The 18,387-nt window shown below is 35.2% G+C and overlaps 1 long non-coding RNA gene across 3 annotated transcripts; it reads left to right on the top strand.

The window, feature by feature from the left end:
- Nucleotides 1-10,094: 10,094 nt before the first annotated feature.
- On the top strand, nt 10,095-17,567 carry LOC122408231 (uncharacterized). 3 transcript variants are annotated; one of them, XR_006260408.1, is made up of 3 exons: nt 10,095-10,140; nt 14,971-15,390; nt 15,531-17,567. It is a non-coding gene; the product is annotated as an uncharacterized lncRNA (long non-coding RNA). The 3 variants fall into 3 exon arrangements; XR_006260407.1 differs by lacking the exon at nt 10,095-10,140 and having other exon boundaries at nt 14,583-15,163; nt 15,233-15,390; XR_006260406.1 differs by lacking the exon at nt 10,095-10,140 and having other exon boundaries at nt 14,583-15,390.
- The last annotated feature ends 820 nt before the right edge of the window (nt 17,568-18,387 follow it).

An 18,387-nucleotide genomic window follows, 5' to 3' on the forward strand; every position in this document is an offset into this window, starting at 1 on the left:
TTTTTCACTTTTCTTCAGGAAATTACCGAATTAGTAACCGTTTAAATGCCACGAATAACGTTCACAAACATCAAACACGAATACAGTCATATAAGGTATGCCATAAGCTATGTGTAATTGATTAGCTTTAGAAGTCCATAATATTGACAAGGAAAGGTATCCCCCTAGCTGTATATGTAAACAAGAATTTTCCTACAAACGATTTTGCCGAAGGAGGAGGTTATATCGGTTCTACATTGACTAATTTAATGATCTATCAATCTACCAAAATAAGACATAATTATATACATACATATGATAATCGGAATGCTTTTTTTTTATTTACTCAGTAAAAACAATTACGCAACTAACTTCATTGAAGTAAGATTTTATTCAAAACACAAATGTACGATGATTTATAAGAAGTTGTTCGATCTATTCTCTCGAAATTTGCTTCAAATGAGCAATTCATTACTAAAGGTCATAAAAAAACCATTTCAAACGTAATGAATAAAAAAAATTGAATCTGCTAAATCTTGGTAATGTATGAAAAACGTTTGGTGTTCAAATGAACAAAACGTTGTCAAATAAATGCAAAAGTGACGAGTTCATCGCACGACGAATGAAAAAATTTAAAAACATAATGATATGTAAAAAAAATTACGAAACCAACTGTAAATAATTTCAACAACACAATTAAGAAAAGCTTTCACAAATTGTGAAAAAAACATTATATTTAGAAGAAATAAAAATCCGTAATTATATTGTAAAGGAAAAAAAAAATTCAAATAGAACGTGAGAAATTCATTCCTGCGGGAAGCATCCGGAACTTGAAAAAGTTCTAGTGAATCAAAAAGTTACCAAAAAATCGCATCAAAGGTAATAGTATATTACACACCTAGGGAGGGAAAATAGACTACTTCTATAGTAATAATAATTCTAATAGCCTTCGGCTCGGGTGACAATTCTGCCCGCGGTTTGAGGTGGTCTAATTTCACTCCCGTGGAGTGTATACGATTTTTCTGTCCGACGCGGGCCGAAAGTTGCCACTTTCCGCCTGCGTCGGACAGAAAAATCGTATACACTCCACGGGAGTGAAATTAGACCACCTCAAACCGCGAGCTTATCACCCTCACCTTCGGCTCGGGTGACAATTCTGCCCGCGGTTTGAAGTAGTCTATTTTCCCTCCCTAGGTGTGTAATATACTATTGTTACTCTATGGTGGCAGAGACTTAGAAGAAAATCGATCCTTCTCATACTTTCAGGATCCCTTGGTATTCACAATATTCAATGTCGATTTCGTGTTGGTACAAATTATGTTTAAATATGTGCTAAAAGTACTTTCCGGCCCATCACTTTTCATTCAAATTACTCATTCAAATAAAAATCAGGGCTCTTTTAGATCTGATGGATCACATGTATGCCTACAGAGGGAATTGAGAAAATTATCTCCAAGAGATATTAACTTAATTGCATTCATTATAAAAAATCCAAACAAATCTTTCTGTAATATACAAGAGATATTATTGTGTATTGATGAAAAAATACCCTACGGACGATAAAAATTGTTAAGCGTCCAAATTAATTCCCCAGTTTATTCGCGATAAATTCGCGATCTTTATAACCTCATCATCTATCAGCATAAACAACACACCATACGTTATACGTCATGAAAAGATATAGGTATATTAGGTTGCGTCGAAAAAAATCGATATTTTTTTTTTCGGGCTTTACAAGCATTTTTTTTCTTGTTATGCCAAACGATGAAGCTAGCCAAAAGGACAGCTCAAAATAAAATTATTTCGGCCGGCCCACCGCATACTTAAATTTTCCATAAGAATAACATGTGAAAAAAAAACTTCGGTGAACATTGTTCCATATCATCTGTAAAAAAAATTTCACAGATATTCCACTTACGTATTTTTGTAGAAAATTGAATTCCCTACAAAAAAAAGTCGTTAGAGTCATTGGCCTAGAATCAATCGTTCAACGATTACAGCAGTTTGAAGTTTCTAACGTCACCTACCCAGATTTCGCGTGTATCATTCCCTATTTTCGAGGTCGCTCCTTTTAATGGTACTGTTTAAATTGGACTGAAAACTATTTTTAAGTATAGTTTTTCAAAAATAGCTTCTAGGATCGTTATCTAGGCAAAAATATCGGCAAAAATATCTAGGCAAAAACAAAGTTAATGCATGTGTTAATATTAAGGAACAGTAATTCCCGAGAAAATAATTTTCCTTCGAATCGCTCTTGTCAAAATGAAACGAAAATGAAAGATAAAGTTGATTAATCTATTTATATCATATAAAGTCAGAATTCACAACAAAATAATTTTTCTCCAAATTCCAGGAATCCACGTGTCGTACTCGACTAGTGGTATTTATAAAAATGTGTACGTGACTGTAGAAAAAAAAACATTGCATGGCTGAGTAGGTTCGAAAATTTCTTGTAATGTGCCTGATTATTTATCATTTACATTGGTTCTTACCGAATGGTATGTGTTCACTGAAGAAAATGAGAAGTGGATATTGCTATACGAACTTGCGAACAATCAAGTTCAAATTACTTAGAGATATTATTTTTATTTCAATCGATTTTATTATATTTGTCATTTTAGAGCAGCCCTGATTTGTTTTCGAATGAGCAATTTGAATAAAAAGTGATGGGCCGGACAAGTACGTTTAAGACGTATTTGAACATAATTTGTACCGATCCAATCGAAGTTGAATGTTGTGAATAATACCAGAGGATCCTGAAAGTCGGAGGGGAATCGATTCTTTAAAGTGTATACCTTGATGAAGTAACGAATGACTTTCATGTGAATTTTTAATGATTTTATTTCCATTAATTTTTTAGTAATTTTGATAAAACGTTGTGAGCCCGACAAAGATTCTCAACGCTCATTTGTCGCCGGAGATTATATTTCGAATAACTGATAAATACTTGACCTCGAATTGATATAATACATTTTAGTACTGCACGTAACTTCCGTTATGACTTTTTTTTCATTAACTTTTTTTGTGAAAATAATTATCATGAATTTCATTAAAGTTTTCAATTTGTTGGATAAATATTCCAAATTATCAATAAAAACTTGGCCTCCAATTGATATCATACATTTTTATACTACATGTAACTTGGATAGTACATTTTTCAATGTCTTCAATATTTATGAATTTTTTTGAAATTTTTTTATTTTTCTTTACAGAATTTTTTCGATTGTTTTTTATTTTTGTTGAATTTTTTTGAACTTTTCAATTTTTCGTTTATTATTTTTATAGAATTTTTTTCCTGGTTCTAAATCTTTTTTCTATGTCATCCAGAAACAAGAGACCATCAATGTACTTGTCCCAACCTTTTTTTCCCTAGGTAGATTTTTCAATGGAAAGTTATTATGCGATATTACCCGAAAATTCCAAGTTCCACACTAGACTCTTTTGTCGAAATAGAACTAAATTCACTATCCCCGAAGAAATTAAAAATAAGGGTTGGGGTGAAATTATCAGATTTTTCAATGGGAATTTTTTATGCTATATTACATAAAAAGTATTCGTTTTTGAGGATACCAGATTCTTTTATCGAAATAAAATAAAATTCACCACCCGCGAAAGGATGAAAAAAGAGTTGGGGGTGAAATTTTCAGATTTTTCAATGTGAAAGTTTTTTATATTACATGAAAATTGCAAGTTTTTTAGGACACGAAACTCTTTTATTGAAATGAAAAAAAAATCACTATTCCCTAAGGGGTGAAAAATAAGGTTTGAGGGTGAAATTTCCAGATTTTTCAACGAGAAATTTTATGCTTTTCCACATAGAAACTGTATGTTTTTTGTAGAGCATGAACGTCCTTTATCGAAATAAACCAAAACTCCCGATCTGCCAAGGGGTGAAAAATGAGGGTTGGGGGTGCATTTCAATAGAAGAGTCTAGTGTTCTAAAAAACTCAGAATTTTCATGTAATATAGCACAAAAACTCTCTATTAAGAAATCTAAAAATTTCATCCCCAAACCTTATTTTTCACCCTTTCGCAGGTAGCGAATTTTATTTTACTTCGATGAAAGAATCTGGTACCCTCAAAAACGAACATTTTTTATGTAATATAACGCAAAAATTTCCCATTGAAAAATCTGAAAATTTTACCTCTAACCCTCATTTTTCACCCCTTCGGGGATAGTGAATTTTATTCATTTTCATCCTAAAAAATTTGGATTTTCCATGTAATATAACATAAAAACATGCCGCTAGCAAATCAGAAATATTCAGTTTCAACCCTTATTTTCATCCTTTTCGAAGGTAGCTACATGAAAATTAAGATTGGGAATGAAATCAGCAACCTCGAAAATCCCAAGAAACAAATTTTCATGTATTTCGGTAATTTATTGACTCGTGCCAGTTTTGGCACGAAAACCAGAAAAAAAGCTTACTAGTCAACCGGTTAATAATAAAAAATCAAAAGTAAAAATGAAATTTTTTCCACTCTGTATATTCTAATACGGCTCCATAGTTCTCGAAAATTCCAGATCAATTTATTAACGTACCATGTAGAAATTTTTGGTTGACAAAAATTAGCAAAAAAATCTGATAAAATTTGAATGTGTTGGAATTGAAGAAGAAAAATTTTTTCTCTCCGAATTTTCCAAAAAACCCCATTGTTTTACTACAGTTACCCCAATCAATGTACTCGAGGTTCCGCTGAAAAATGAAAAAAAAAATATATATATCGAAAATTGAGGAGACAAATTGTTTTATCTGAACTTGCGGCCCAGTTGAAAAAGAAATCAAACGAACGAAAATATCAATGTTTGTTGAAACGATGTAGTACCCGTAATGAAAGTCGTAGAGACTTTTCGAATACACCAAAGTGAAGCTAAATGTCTTCTCTTCAAAATGCGCCTTGTTGCATCCAAATATCTAAACCAGCGGTGCAGTAGCATTAAAAAGAACGTGAGAACATTTTTGGATATGCGTATAGATCTCTCGCCACGCTACGACGAGTGGGAGAGAGAGGGAACGAGTCTTCGCGCGCTGTCTCTCGCGCTCAATCGGGCGCGAGTAGAGGGGATATCGCGTTCAGTGGACTGGGCGAAACGAAACGGGACAAAAGTAACGTTTCGTGCAAAGGACGTATGTCCAAAGGTTAACAAACGCTACTTAAGTCTTTCTGACTCCAAGCGACTAGAGGGTACCGAAACATTCGATTTTAATTGCTTAAATCATCATATCTCGGGATTGAGTAAACGGATTTACTTGCAATAAAGATCAATTGAAAGAGAAAAATCGAAAAAAAATTATCACTAATTTTCAGATTTTTAACTACAATGGTTTATCCGTGAGAACGGTTTGAAAAACGTTATGACGTCATAAATCGACATATTCGCGTATATAAGAGTGCGGCAGGGCTCGCGCTGACTTTTCTTTTACACTTTCGTTTTTTTTTTAATACTTGGCGTCAAGCCGCTACCGCGTCTCTTGATAAACTCTGGATAAAATGTAAGATTAGGATTGTATGAGGGAACCATTAGAGATAATTTTATAATCAAGAGACGCCGTATCGGCTCGACGCCAAGTATTAAAAGGAAAAACTGCAGCGCAAAAGAAAAGCCAGCGCGAGCTCTGCCGCTACTCTTATATACGCGAATATGCCGGTTTTTCAAGAGACGCGGCAGCGGCTCGACGCCAAGTATTAAAAGGAAAAATTGCAGCGCAAAAGAAAAGCCAGCGCGAGCCCTGCCGCTACTTTTATATACGCGAATATGCCGGTTTCATGACGTCACAGAATTTTCAAACGGCTCTCATAAACAAACCATTTTATGAAAGAACATGAAAATTGGTGTTGATTTTTTTTCGATTTTTCCCTTTCCATTGGTCTTTGTTGCAAGTAAATCCGTCCAGTCGATCCTGAGATATGTAACGTTACTGATTTAAAATCCATCATTTCGGGAACTTTGAATTCTTAGAGACAGACGGGCGTAAGTTAAGCATGTTTACGTTTGGACTTACGTCCTTCACACGATTTCTTACGTTTTGTCACACTCTACGTCACGCACTACGCTGAACGCGGCTACCCCCTCTCCTTCTGCGTCGCCGAGCGAGAGAGACAGAGAATGGGCGCACAGCGGGGGCAATACCAGCTCCTGGTTTGCGCATAAAATATGTATACAGGGTGTCCCATTTTAATCTTACACCTGACTTTTCTCGGGAAATATTGCTCGGATCAAATATTGTGTGGAACAAAACTTTTAGGGGTTGAAGGGGGACGTTTGATAAAAATTGGTTTGTGGATCCAGAATTCAAAATGGCGGCGTTAGAATGGCCGACATACTTTTTTCGAATGGAAACATAACTTTTATTCATCACCAAAAAATTTTTCAGCGGAAAACCAACAACTTTTGTTGGAAAAATTTTTTGATTAAGTTCATATTTTTTAAATGAGAACATCATTTTCAACTATTTTAGAGGTATCCAGGATGTACCACGAAGAGATCTTTAACGTACCAAGTGCAAGTGCGTTTGCGTGTAAGGAGCATATCAACGATTTCGTTGGGACTGAAATCAGCCATTGTTGCTAATTTTCAGAATTTTCCTCTAATTTAAGAACTTTTAAAAATTTCGAGAATCAAGAATTTTTCTCTGATTTCAGAACCTTTACAAATTTTCGATTTCGTCTCTTGCTAATGGCTGCGGAGTCAGACTACGTCAGTACTACCAATGATGTTTTCTTTAATCTCTTACAAAGTGAACTTACCTTTAATCGTACACGAGGCTTACGCTTAAAGATAAGTACACGCAAGCGAGGCTTACGCTTAAAGATAAGTTCACGTAAGCGAGACTTACGCCTACTTTTGAGTTGTAAATCAGAGAAGAATTTTTTATTTTAGAAGTCATTGTGATCGCCCACGGATGAAAAATTAATTGAAACGTTTATCTTCTGACTCCGCAGCCACTAGCAAGAGACGAAATCGAAAATTTGTAAAGGTTCTGAAATCAGAGAAAAATTCTTGATTCTCAAAATTTTTAAAAGTTCTTAAATTAGAGGAAAATTCTGAAAATTAGCAACAATGGCTGATTTCAGTCCCAACGAAATCGTTGATATGCTCCTTATTTTAGGGAGGTGTCGGGGCAATTACTTCCGAGCTAAAAATTTGTATCGACGTGAATATCCTGATCGTCGTCATCCATCACGGTAGACAATCCAAACCCTTGAGCAGCGAGCGAGGGCAGGTCGGATGATCCGCCACCGTCGACATTTCCCAAACGTCAATAATTTTGGTGGATTGCATGAAGCCCGAAACATGGCTATTTTAGCCATGATAGCAATTGATCCTCATTTGAGTGCCAAAGTGATCTCGGAACGACTGGGGTTTTCCAAATCGACAGTGCACCGTGTATTGAGAGGTGCGAAACTTCACCCGTACCGATCACAATTCCACCAAGACACTCCTAATCCAGATCCGTTGCGAAGAGTGGCGTTTTGTCGGTGGGCGTTGAGACAAATCGAGCGATCCAGGGACTTTTTTCGATACGTTATGTTCAGTGATGAATCCACTTTCAACAACCGTGGTCAAGTGAACCGATGGAACTTTCGGTATTGGTCTGATCAGAATCCACATTGGTTGAGACAGATCGATCACTAGCATCGATGGAGTTTGAACGTATGGTGTGGTATTGTGAACGGGCAATGAATAGGTCCCCATTTTTTCGAGGGAAATGTGAACTCTGTCCGTTACCTTGATTTTCTACAAAATGAACTGCCTCTTTTGCTAGAAGATCTGGATTTGGAAACACGTCAACAGATGTGGTTTCAGCAAGACGGTGCACCCGCTCACTGGGCTCATGTTGTTCGAAATCATCTGGATACAACATTTGGTCAACGGTGGATTGGTCGAGACGGTCCTGTAAATTGGCCTCCAAGGTCACCAGATCTTACGTTTCCTGATTTCTTTTTGTGGGGGTACTTAAAAGACGCTGTCTACCGTCAAGCTCCAACAACACGAGAGAACATGAAGGAGCGGATAAGAGCTGCCTGCCGTGCGATCCCGAGAGATGTTCTCCTACGCACAGTTGATGGTTTTGAGAGAAGAATTCAGGCATGTTTAAACATGAATGGAGGGATCTTTGAACATCTCTAGGGAGGGATCAGAGTACACTCACAAGGAGGGTTTGGAGTCCGAAAATACTGCGGTAGTGACGAACCGCAGAGACCTAATCCTTGTGAGCTCGTACCTATGGGCATAAAGGCATTGCATGCCCCTCTTTTTAAAAAAAGTTGAAAAATAAAATGAAAATAAGAAACACACACACATGCACCTCCACGTATGCACGCATATGCAGACGCACACGCAAACGCACTTGCACTTGGTACGTTAAAGATCTCTTCGCGGTGCATCCTGGATACCTCTAAAATAGTTGAAAATGATGTTCTCACTTAAAAAATATCAACTTAATCAAAAAATTTTTCCAACAAAAGTTGTTGGTTTTGCGCTGAAAAATTTTTTGGTGATGAAAAAAAGTTATGTTTCCATTCGAAAAAAACATGTCGGCCATTCTAACGCCGCCATTTTGAATTTTGGATCCACAAACCAATTTTTATCAAACGTCCCCCTTCAACCCCTAAAAGTTTTGTTGCACACAATATTTGATCCGAGCAATATTTTCCGAGAAAAGTCAGGTGTAAGATTAAAATTGGACACCTTGTATGTTAAAGGAATACCATGGAATTAAACCGAATCATGTGAATCATCATTATTCATGATCAAGAGACTCGGTAGAGTCTCGGGACAAGTACATTGACAGCCCTGTCGTCTGCTGACCCGAGGCTCTCGCCGAGACTATACTTTCTCTGAATAAAACGATTCGCCGTGGTGGGGGTAAAATTGGCATGTGATTTTATTGAATTACGAAGCTCAGGAGCCATTTAGCAGCTTGAAAATTGAAGTTTAAGCCAATTGAGTAATTCTCTTTCGATTCCGCCCTAAATCAGCATGATCAGTGGTGTAATTGCTGAGAAAAACTTTGCACGGGCTCAAGATTATGGAAAAGTTACCAACACATTCTAGAATTTATGTGTCTGTACTTACAACACAATCAAAGGCACTTTGATGCTCTCGAGTTTCTGATTGGTTGGATCTGATGACATCCATTTACCGATGTTATGATTGGTTGTTGAAATTGGTTGGTGATGATTGGAAATATGACGACAACTTCAGAACGTAGCACGGCAGTACAGCAGACATTTAAATAAAAAGACGTAGCACGGAAAGGCTTGCTACACACGGTCAATAATATTGCGCAATATAGGTGATTGCACAATATTATTGAACGTGTAGATGTTGTATTGAAACCATGGACGTAAGAAATACATTGACGCAGTCTTAAGTACCCTTTTAGACGAGGGGGGTGAAGCCTCAGGGGCAAGGAGAAAAGCCGCGGTAGCCATCATGGTTGGTCAGATTCGTGTCTATCCTCACGGTGCGCGGCGTGATTATAACAAAACTATCCCGTGATCGCAGAGAAAATATCGGCGAGCAGTTTTGATTAGTTCGAGGTTATGCACCAACACCAACGTCAAATAGTGTTTCCAGTGATCCACAGTCGCGCTGAAACTTTATTCTGTTTTTATTATAAATGCCGGATTGCTATGCAAAAGGTTGCAAAAGTAGAAGGGCTCAAAGTCGGAAAAATAAAAAACAATTGGAATGGGAGGCATTGCATGGAAAAATTTCGTTCCACGGTATGTGTAAGGTAGTCAGTGTAAACAACTTTTCGGACACAGTATTATCAAGAGACTCGGCAGAGTCTCGGGACAAGTACATTGACAGCCCTGTCGTCTGCTGGCCCGAGGCTCTCGCCGAGACTATTATCTCTGAATAAAACGATTCGCGGTGGTGGGGGTAAAATCGACATGTCATTTTCTTGAATTGCAAAGCTCAGGAGTCATGTCGCAATTTGAAAATTGAACTTTCAGCTAATGAAGAAATTCTCTTTCGATTGCGCCCAAAATCAGCATGATCGGTGGCGTAATTGCTGAGAAAAAACTTTGCACGGGCTCAAGATTATGCAAAAAGTACCAACACATTTACGCAGTTGACGTATCCGTATATGGGTTCAGACCGAATACATACAAGGGCTTCTTGATGCCCATCATAACCAATCACCGGTGAGAATCTATCCGTCTTGACCAATCGCCGATGAGAAAGTTTCTGATAGTCCTCAATGTTTTCTTGTATACCGTCTGTTATCGTCTGTTATGTTATTATAAAGTGATTGCGATCGTAGCCCCGTGGATCAACGGTGCAAGATTTGCAAATTTCGTTTAAATAAATAAAACATTATTGGAAATAGCAGTGGATATAATCAATTTTATTTTTTTCATAAAAGAAGTTTCAATAAGTTTCGAGCCCAATTCACGACAATAATATCTATAATAAATAAAACCTCAAAAGTGGATTAATTGATCTCATACAGTGTACTGAGAGTGAGTAAAATGTTGAGAAGTGAAAACGTGAATAATGTGTGTCGTGAAAATTAAGAATTATCTGTTCTACTTCGATATCGTAATATATACATAGATGGCAAATTTGCGAGATTTCGCGTCATGTTGACGTTTGAGGTTATGACCGCCGGAGTGCTGTTGCGTGCAGAGTGTAGAAAAATAAAAGTGGTTATTGAAAAGTGGAAGGAATCGATATTATTAATGACGTGACTAATTAGTGTTGAATAATAATAATAATAACAATGAGAAAAAAAACGTTCGTTCATTATAACCTCTAAAACGTTCTTTCCAAACAGAAATTCTATGTTGTGTAATTACATTAAAGAGGTGGTTGTGTGTAAACGAATTCAAATAAATTTCAAAAAACTTTGGTCAAGTAATTCAATGTATTGTTGTCATAATTTCTTTCATTTAGTTTGGCTGTGTTCACCGGTCCCTTTTTTCCACCTCCTTAGCTTACAGTGTATATTGTCATACCAATTTCTATTTGTTCTCCAGACAATACGAGAGATATTCGTATTTCTATTTTTTTATATTAATTTCAACAAGATAATTTGAAATATTTATAACAAAAAGCCTTCATGATTGCTTGTTCATACACCCAAGTTTTGAAAAATCTTTGGGCCATGTAAATGCATAGAATCACTTGAGTTGTTACATGATAAATTTGGAAATTTATTTGAATAAGTCATTGGGTGCTTAATTTTCATGATATCAAAATTTGTATCTTCGAAATGCAATGAACACCTCTAAAGTTCGACAAAGTGATGAAGCGACATGTATATTGAATATTTCCAGACCATGTTTGCGATTGGCATTGTGGGTTGAAAAATTCATGTCTGTAAGTCTACACCTGATTATTTTTGGATGTGATCAAATATTTTGTCTGCGGATAACCATGGAGACATACAAAATTACAGCATTTTGCTTACTTCAACATGCATCGTATCTGTCACTTTTTTTTTGAATGTGTCATAATAAGTTTCAAAAATGTGGTTCATGTAATTTTGAAGTGTTTTTCCCTATAGCACCAAAGTCTGTATAACTGGTAGGTAGCAAGTATCTATGAACTTTGATATTTCTGTGAAATAGCAGGTATGCCAATCTTTTAACTTTTTGGTTCCGACTGGAATATATTAACGAAGATATTCATTACTAAAGTCTTCATCTACTTATTTCTGAATAGATCTGAAATTACTGTCTTCAGAAACTAATGCACAGATACATGAAACAATTTTGATTTCTGTTCTCTTTCAATTGCGCTGTCTTTTTTCTTTTTAACTATGGCTCTGCTCTTTCCGATCCTTGTTTTGACTCCATCGGTTTGCAGCGGATCAATGCATATTATTAATTGGTTGCCTAATATGTGTGTCCTAGGATTTTCTACTATTTCTTCATGCTGATTGTGGTAACGTGATTCAAGAGGTTTCCAATTATGATCATCAATCGCACATTTTGTACAACAGATTCTCAAAACAGTTTCTGGTCTTGATATAAGTGTAGTTATTCTTTTTCCACCTGGTCTGTCGAGTAATAAATTTTGAAACTTGTTCCAAAAAGTCTTTGGATGCTTTTTTTGCTGATAATATACCTGCCAACATCATGGAAACCTACAGAATTTCTGAATGTTATGTGCGCTATGTCATTTCAATGTAACATCATGACTTCTAACAACTTTCCACTCTAATACTATAGATTTGGATCATTGAAATACAGCAAAAATCTGCAAACTATAAAATTTATATACTGTGCCATTCATTTTATTTTTTGACTCTCACCGTAACATAAATATGAAGTGAAAAATTCATTACAAAAGTCTTCAGTTGCTCATTTATGGATGGATTTTTAATTACTGTCTTCCAAACTCATTGCGCAGATACATTGAATTGCAGCAGATACCTGCGAATTTGGAAATTTCTGTGGATAAGTATATGTGCTAAGTATCACCCCCTATCTTTATGGTAATATGTAATGGAACTTTGTTCAGCAAGTTTTAAAGTATTTCTTTTCAAATAGTATTAAAGTTTGTATTACTGCAGTATGGAGCGAATACCTTCAAACTTTGATATTTTTGTGTCGCAGCATGTGTGCCAATTATTTAAATTTTTTACTCCAACCGTAACATGTAATTTCAAAAATTCATCACAAAAGTTTTCAGCTTTACTAATTATCTTAATTTTCCTTTTTCTAAATTCTATGCTAAATTTCTGAATTTCCTAATTTATTTCTAAATTATCCTGAAATGAAATTGTTTTCCTCCACAAGCAATGCAGGTACCTTAAACGTCTTTGAATTCGGTTGCTCTGTTAAATCAAGTACGCTCAGTTTTTTTTACTTCTTTGAATTCTGACATAATAAATGTTTGCGGGTGCCTTTTTTCTGCAACTATGAAACTGTAGATATAATTGGATCTCCGCGGCCACTTGCAAACTTTGGAAATATATTTCATCGGGGGCATATTTTGGATGACACGAAAATGTCTAGATTCAGAATGCAAAAACGACATTTAAAAATGGCCAATTCTGTTGTATTCGTTGTGTCTTGAATTTGATCTTTCTTTTCACTAACGTTATAAGGCGGAAATCATATCTCAGCCCGCAACACGCATTGCTACATGCTCTTGAGTTTCCAATGGACAAAACATATTAGAAGACAATGAGAAAAATCACCAAAGTCCAAGAACAAACCTCTATCGAAATATTTCCAGTACAATTTTGATGAAATTTAGGTCTTTTTTCGTGGAAACCAACGTTATAAGCCGAAAATCATATCACGACCTACAACCTGCTTTTCACCGTGCTCTTTGGTTCCTAATTGACAAAACATATTAGAGTACAAGGAAAAAAATCGCTAAAGTCCAAGGAGAGACCTGTGACGAAATATTTTCAGTACAATTTGGATGAAAAATAGGTCTTTTTTCGTAGAAACCAACGTTATAAGCCGAAAATCATATCTCGGCCTCCAACCCGCTTTCCATCGTGCTCTTTGGTTCCTAATTGACAAAACATATTAAGGTACAAGGAAAAAAATCGCCAAAGTCCAAGAACAAACCTGTGACGAAATATTTCCAGTTCAATTTTTGCGAAAAATAAGTGTTTTTTAGTGGAACCCAACGTTATAAGCCGAAAATCATATCCCGGCCTCCAACCCGCTTTCGACCGTGCTCTTGTGTTCCTGATTGACAAAACATATTAGAGTACAAGGAAAAAAATCGCCAAAGTCCGAGGACAGACCTGTGACGAAATATGTCCAGTACAATTTTGACGAAAAATAGGTCTTTTTTCGTGAAAACCAACGTTATAAGACGAAAATCATAAATAATTTATAGAAATTTAAACTAAAATCCTATAGTCAACTGAACATAAATAAGGAACTTTTGAGGAAAAAGACGTGATATCAAACCATAAACTTCCCCTAGGAAAAAAAAGGTTGGGACAAGTACATTGATGGTCCCTCGTTTGCTGATAATTCCATCCATGAAAAAAACTTTAAAAATATTTTCTTTTTAAATTGTCAAAAAAATTATTTTATAAAAAAAAATACAGAACAATTCGAAAAAATTTTCACAAATCTTGAAAAAACATTATCTGTAAAAAAAACTAATCTGTATCTATTTTTTAAAGTGTCAAAAGAATCAAATAACAAGTAAAAAATAAAAAACCGAAAAATCGCGCTTGAAATCATTTTGGAAACCGATGCCTCATTCCTCTTATTTGATTCGAACAGCTAAATCAATTGAAAAAAATTCCATCTAATTTACGTGCAGCATTAAAATTTATTATATCAATTCGAGGCCAAGTATTTTCTAATGAAATGAAAAAGTTACCACTTGAGTTACGTGCAGCACTAAAATTTATGATATCAATCGAAGGACAAGTAATTTATGAGTAACTCCAAATTTCAACATTATGGAATTGTTCTAAGAAGCTTTTAAATCCAAAAAAATCACATGCAAGCTAGTCATTTCTTACTCTATGGTGGCAAAGACTTATAAGAAAATCGATTCTTTTCAGTCTTTCAGGAGCTTCTGATATTATTCACAATATTCGACGTCGATTGGATCGATACAAATTATGTTTAAATATGAGTTAAAAGTACTTGTCCGGCCCATCACTATTCATTCAAATAAAAATCAATCATAAAAAAACGAAATTGTACGGCAGAATCCGGTTAAAAATGTACTGAAAGCAGGTACATAAAATGCATTCATTTCATGCCCATCCGTTACAGTTGAAGTAGCTGTTGTCAATATTTTGTCAACCCATTCTACAATGGATTTTACTTTACTACCATCGGACTCATTTCTGACATAATCGCAGAGATCGTCAACCGGCCGGAGATGTTCACTGTCTGTGGTAGTGTCGGATCCAAACTTTCTCATGGCGATACCTGTTTTTGACATTAAAGTTTCAAGATTGTTTCTGATTTCTAGGACACTGTTTGTGGATGAAACTTCTTAATCAGTCTTGTTGTGCTTGCTTGAAATTTTTACAGTGGAATCCAAGTATTTTTGACCTGCAACTGCAAATGTGTAAGTCAACAATTTCTTGAAATATTCCACGTCTGATGCTTGTATCATGAGTGCAGCACATCTGAGGAAAAATTGTTTAACTTCAATGTGTGCAATGGCTCTCCAGCATTTCCAGTTCGAAACAGCATGTAGTATACGTGCAACATCAACACGTAGGTAAGTAGGGAAATTGATTGGTTCGTTCGCTATTAATTTTTCAAAACATTTCTGAATATAATTTTTCAGTGACGTCTCGTTAAATTCCCTGCACATTCCATAGAGAAGAGCTTTTGAATAATCGCATATCGCTATTTTTGGTTTTGGGGCACCCGTTCGTATGAAAAGATGAATCCACGTCATTATCGAATGTCCATCATGCCTTTCCGACAGCATCTGATGAACTGGTATTGTCAACTTGTCGAAATTAATTACCATGCTGTACAAAAAAATTGGGCCGCATCTTGATTTATTGTTCCGATCAATTCTTTTGACTAAGCTGCCGGTTGCATCAATCATTACTGTGCTGTTTGTGGTTTTTTTGCAGTATTCCTTATATGCGTGAAGCTGAGATGGAGTGCGATAAACGACTATAAAAGGAAATGATCCGATGAGTTCAATTTTTCCCATGAATTCTGGCTGCTCTGATATGGCTTCAATCGAAGCATTGAGATCTTTTTTTTTCAGTGAGTCAAGTCCCAAATTTTTGTCAACACCCTGCTTTTTTGCTTGACGCAGCACTGTTATATTTGGAAGGTACGGCGGCTCGTTATCTCCAAGAACCATCTCTTCGCGCGCCTTGCGTTTGCGAAAATTTGATGAACCCTCATGTATCAAATTTTTTTGAACATCTTCTCTATATTTCCCATTCAGTGGACACTTCACAACCTCATGGGTAGCATCATTCCGCGTATCTCGGGTTAAAAATTCGAGCTTAACACTGTTGTCATCGGCTGGTTTCTCTTTGATGTAAGCTTTGATCTTATTTCTACACGATTTTGATTTACATCGACCCCAAATTGTGACAAAATTAGTCATACAGCTTGTAGCTTTTGAAACCTTGGAACGTTTAAAAACGTATGCACATGGGATTTTCGTTTGACGTGAAATAGCAATCGGTATGACATTATTCCAGACTCCTTTCTGCAGCGTAGGTTTTTGACTTCCAAAAGGGAGAACTGAAATGATTAATCAATATTGAATTATTGTAATGACAATATTTTTGTATTATGACTTAATTTCAATCTGACATTGCAATCTCATTGATACATATTCAAGTATTTTTTTTTTCTCTTCCAGATTTTATTCTGGGTGAAAATTTCTAAAATATTAGTGCTATTGCCTAGAAATTCAAGATTCAAAATTTGAAAACCCTAAAATGAAAACGCGCTGTCTGTGAAACTTATTTTGTTACGAGTTCATTATACTTCACAATTTTTATTATACACTAAGTTAAATTTCAACAAAAAGGCGCCTAAAATACGGAATTTCCTATAAATTGGTATATAAAGAAAATTATTTAAAATATTTCACGTAATGAAACATGGTTTAATCATTTAGTCAAATATCATCTGCCATATATAAGTGAAATTTTGGTTCAATAACATTTATCATGCCTATTTGAAAAGTTCTTGCGCTTTCCAGTTGACATTTATAAATAAATTTTACTTTTAGAAAAGTTACAATTGTCAGATCTCAAAAAATAAAACATCTTCAAAACATTAAAAAATTTTGTAAAATTTAGTATTATCATAATATCATATTCCCTTAACTGAAAGGAAAAATGTTCAATACGTACTCTTTGGAGGACTTATTGCATCCCATTCTTCATTTGAGAGCTGCACTGTGAATAATTGTTGACCTTTTTCCGGTGCATTTCTCTGATCGACGTACGACTCGTCGTCGCATCCGGACGTTGTAGATTCGCTTGCACTCGTGGCAGATTTTGTGTCCGTTTCATCTTTGGGCAATGGAATATTAATACCTTTTTCCTTTCGTGCAAGAGAGAGGATATTCCGGCGATCCTGAACTACGTTGTTATAAACGTTATGTGATTTCCACCTGTTATTAAGATCTTTACTAATTTCTTCCCATACTTTGTCCGAATACTTCGGCAGTTCCGATGTATTAAAGTAAGAAATAAACTTCTTTAAACTTTGCACGGCTTCTTCCACAGGCACAAGAACCTCTCGTGGCATTACGAATTAAAAATACACTACGCGCGTATAAAAACAGAAACTTTTGATGAACACCATGGATTAAAAAGAGTTTAAAAACATGAGCACCGGACAATCATGAATTCGAAACACCAAAAAAATATGATAGGAAATAAGAAAATTATTGTTGAATACGGGAAGCAACACGAAAAAAAAACTAAAAATAAAAAAGTAGAACGAAATAGAAACAACTATCGATGCTCACGGTTTCGCGCGTGGAACAATAATGATCGCGCGCTTTCATTTGGCGATGGCATTGGTACAGCGCACCATACAATGTATCATCGACAAAACATCGAAAATGGTCTGTAAGAAACAATGTTTTGGATGTTACACTCAAGTAAATAAAAAATCCATCGGATGCTGTACTTTTGTTTTGTATATTTTTTTTATTTGATTCATTATCCCGTTGATAAATAGTCATTCTAATATTAATTTTAAAAATATTAGTAACATAAATAACTACTAGTGATTACTATTCGTGTATGCAAATTTGCAACGATGTTTTATTCCATTATAATTGTTGAATTATATTGAAAAATTGTGATTTCAATTTTTATCGAATTAGAAACCAAAATGCCAATTCGTTACTGGAACACCACTTTTTCATACTTGGCGTTTTTTTACTTTGAAAAAGTTTTTACCAAAATTTATTATCAATTCGATGACCATCTTTAATTTAATAAATGGCATGCACAATAATACATTATAACACTAGGACGAAAAAGTTTTTCGTACGCGTGTTATATGAAATTTTATATTACAAGGTGCGGAAATGGGGGTTTTGTGTACGCGAAGCGTACGCAAAAGCGTCCATTTACGTACCGCGTGATATAAAATATTTATATAACTATTCTTCAAACTTTATTGATTGATAAAACATTGAGTTGGGTATGTTCATCTTTAAAAGAAAACCCTACAACTTTGGAAAAACTATAGAAAATTATTTCGAGTATCTTATAATAAATGAGAAATGATGGCGAGAAACAATATGAATATATTCCACTTTTCGAAGCTAAAGGAAAAAGTCTAAAAAATTGCAAACTGTCAGGTGTGAACCTTATAGATTTATTTCTACATTTTTGTAAATATTACTTGTAAAAAAAAAATTCAAATCCCAATGGTTTTTTAATTTTCTCAGATTTCTTTATTCATGAATAACCTTAGCTTGCAAATCAAACCAAAGGA

The sequence above is a fragment of the Venturia canescens genome, chromosome 3 (genome assembly GCF_019457755.1).
Source record: "Venturia canescens isolate UGA chromosome 3, ASM1945775v1, whole genome shotgun sequence".
In the NCBI taxonomy this organism is placed as follows: domain Eukaryota; kingdom Metazoa; phylum Arthropoda; class Insecta; order Hymenoptera; family Ichneumonidae; genus Venturia; species Venturia canescens.